This window comes from Melozone crissalis, unplaced genomic scaffold (assembly GCF_028551555.1).
Source record: "Melozone crissalis strain CALT ecotype California unplaced genomic scaffold, PUWL_Pcris_2 ptg000073l_1, whole genome shotgun sequence".
Classification (NCBI taxonomy): domain Eukaryota; kingdom Metazoa; phylum Chordata; class Aves; order Passeriformes; family Passerellidae; genus Melozone; species Melozone crissalis.
This window is the reverse complement of record NW_026535850.1, coordinates 10,663,437-10,667,145: the sequence shown is the minus strand read 5'-3', so window position 1 is coordinate 10,667,145 and position 3,709 is coordinate 10,663,437.

Sequence of the window (3,709 nt, the reverse complement as noted above, 5' to 3'; positions counted from 1 at the left end):
TTTAGGTTATAAAAATTGTTAAAATAGAAACAATGCTATGTCGGATACTTTTTTAAAGAAAGGACTTGCAGCAAGATAGCAGCCACAGGACACCTAAATTTTTCAGAGAAAGAGAATTTATTGCTCTCTTATCAGAAGAAACGAACTTCTTCCTGCCTCAAAGGCGCTGTTAGGATTAGAAGGAAGAAGTTGACCATGACCAGACAGAATCCTGTGCTTGAAAGGAATTTATGCATCATCTATGAGGTGTATGAATATGCAATGGGCTATTGTTTTTAAGGGTTAATCCTCTGTTAGCGGGATCCTTTTTCGGGCTCGTGCTGCCCAGAAAAAGGTACCCGGACATCCATAACTCTTTGTATTTCTTGTCTCATATTGTCCTAATTGAAATTGTCCAAATTATTATTACTCTAAATGTCTTACTATTTTAAGAACCATTTTGTTACTTATAAACTTTTAAAATTTTAAAAACAAGTGATTGGCGTTTTTCATACACCATAAGCACACGTACCTTTGGTTAAAACAATCCTTGTTTATTTCGAATACAATACCTGCTTGTAAGCCTTAAAACACAATACAGAGCTCCATTCTTAAGCTTTAACCTTCCTAATATCTTGCTAGATAAACTTTCTGCAGCTTAGAGAGCTATTCAGACAAGCATTAATACACAGGCCAATGTTCTATTTGCCTTTGCTTTTTCTACAGTTTAAATAATTTTTCTGCTGACCAATCTCATGGCTGCTGCTTTAGCTCCAATCACAGTTCTGCTGTCTCTTGCAGCTTTCCCAAACCCCTCTGATTTTATGGATTCCCACAGTAAATATCTGCATAGAGCCATATAATATACACTTTTCACAACTCCGGAATCGGCAAGGTCCAAACCCCAGCAAAATCCCCCTCTCCCCCCCAAAAACCCTCCCGGAGCTGCCGCTTCCCCTCGGCGCTCACCTGCGGGACGCGGGGCAATGCGATGCTGCCGGGCCCAGCCGAGCTGCGGGCTCGCCGTGGAACCCCGCAATGCTCCTTCCCCGGCTGCTGCTCCTCCTCGGGCTGCTCCCTCCGTGCTGCTCCTGTTCCTGCTCCTCCCCTTCTCCTCTCCCTCTCCTTCCTCCCGCTCCAAGCCCGGATCCCCCTTTCGCACCCCCTCTGCCCCACGGCCGCAGCAGCGCCGGCTCTGGGGTGTTGGGGGAGATGAAACAGGAAAGCCTTACAAATATGATTGTCTGGCAAAAGATTTTGAGAATATGGAAACTATAAGCGAGATTGAAATGAAAGCAAGCTTTGAGATCCCTTAGTTACTGAACAACGGGAAAACAACGCTGTGGCCGCTGAAAGTAATCCCCTTTTGATGGAACAATTCCTTCTGCTTGCAGGCAGGTCCCAGGGTCAGAACAGCCCCTACTGTAGGGGTCCAAAGAGGAGTTTTTAGGGTTTAAAATGTAGCACTGTATGGTAATGTAATGATTCTTATAGGCGGTATGGAAATGCTATAGGATTTGTATATTGTACTAGATTGTTTAAGTGAGAATCAGAATATTCAACACAGAAGATTTACTGTATTGTAACGGGAACTTCACTCTCTTAGCTCTTACCTCTCTTACTCTTGCTCTTACCTCTTGTCTAAGCTCTTGCCTTTGATGCTCTTACCCCTTTTACTCTCTTATGCTTTTACTCTCTTACCCTGTCATCCTCTCTACCCCTCTCTTCTCTTGGGCCTGCTCTGAGCTGTGGCTGCAGCTCCAAGCAGGGCCCTGCACCCAGGCCCTTTGCAATAAACCCCAAATCCCAGCAGAGCCCTGCACCCAGGCCCTCTGCAATAAACCCCAAATGCCAGCAGGGCCCTGCACCCAGGCCCTCTGCAATGAATCCCAAATCCCAGCAGGGCCCTGCACACAGGCCCTTTGCAATAAACCCCAAATCCCAGCAGGGCCCTGCACCCAGGCCCTCTGCAATAAACCCCAAATCCCAGCAGGGCCCCTGCACCCAGGCCCTTTGCAATAAACCCCAAATCCCAGCAGGGCCCTGCACCCAGGCCCTTTGCACTAAACCCCAAGTTCCATGACCTGGCTGCAGTGATCTCTCATCTCCGTCCGTCCTGACCGTGCCACCCCCATCAATCCTACACTGGGGCAGGGGTAGAAACCCTCAGAGCCCCCAGTGATGGGCAGGGGGCTCAGGGCTCGGGGATTAAGGTGTACTTGTAGTTTTCTTGTTATGTCTAGGCTCTGAAGCAGGGTTTGTCATTGTTGTGAAACCAAGATTTGTCAGGACCCAGGACATCCCTCTGGCTGTCTGGAGCAGCCAAGACCCGTGCCAGGGGGCTCAGAGACCCTGGCACAGAGCCCAAAATGCCCCTGTGGTTTTGATTATGACCCATGGAGCAAATTACCAATCTGGTATGAAGATCAGCAAGCCACAACACTTTAGGTAGCATATTAGTGAAGTTATTATGGGATGGAAAAGTAGATTTTAGGGTTTTTGGTATGGGGGTTCAGGAGGCAAGATGGAGGGAACTGTGTGTGTCCAGCTTTCTCCTTCTTCTTCTTGGCCTCCATCTTCTGCTGTGATGTTGGCACTTACAGATTGGTTTAGAGTAGAAGCTCACTGTCTAACGTAGGTGATACGTAAGTAATTGTAAACATTGTATATGTAGTTTTTAGTATAAAGACATAACACTGCCCCGGGGGAGGCAGAGTGCCTGGAACTGTCCTGCTGGAGGGACCTCGGCAAAGCAGGAGAATATATTTTATAGATAAGATAAAATAAACATCCTTGAGACTGAGAAATGAAGAGCCCTGACTCCTTCTTCAAGCACCAGGCTGGGAAAAGAGACTTTGGAACTTTTCTCAGGGTCACTCTGAGCAGCAAGAGACCCTGACAAAGATTAATCAAGGATTAATACTGAAATAGATGTTCTAATCTATCCTTGCACTTCTGCTGGTCCCTAGGAAGGCTGGTTGGTGATTTCTGTCTGTGTTCAAATATTTAAAGCAACAACAAATAGTCCCATACTTCACCTGATATTTCAGGTGAACAATTTAATGGCATCCTAATATTGTTTACACAATCTTATAACATGCATATTTTACTCCTTGTGAAGCTGAAATTTTTTAAATACAAAAAATTCTACTGAAATTTTAGAAATTTTGAAACCATTTTAACATACAGAAAACAAAACAGTCTAAAAAGACCGGTCTAACAGCCATTAAAATGCAGGAAAAAGCAAGAGGACTTCAGGTAAAAGAATATTCATTTAACAGCTACATTTCTTCCACTAAGTATTTATGTGTTAAGAAAAACAGAGCAAATTTAAAAGAACAGAAGTTCTTTAAAACCAGAATTTCTAATGCCAGAAACAGCTTTGAAACAACTTTCTATGTAGTTCTGTTTATTTCAAAATTTAATATTTGGCCAATTTTTGTTACAACATTTTGAAGTATTAAACACACTGAGTATGACAGAAAAATGCAACAAAGCACTAACTCTGAGAGAAAAACAACCCTGCAAGCAATGCCAGGGCACTGGGTATTTCTGCATTTTAAGCAAAGAGCTTTACAGCAACTTTAGTTTTCCTTTTCCTGTCCATTTTGGAGAGCGTAGCCCAGCCCGCCTGGCGCATTCTCCTCATGGTTTTGAGTTTCAGAGCAGAGCCTGGAGATTTCACACTGGATGGAGCTGGGCTCTAGGAAGGAAAATAAAGCCATCCTTT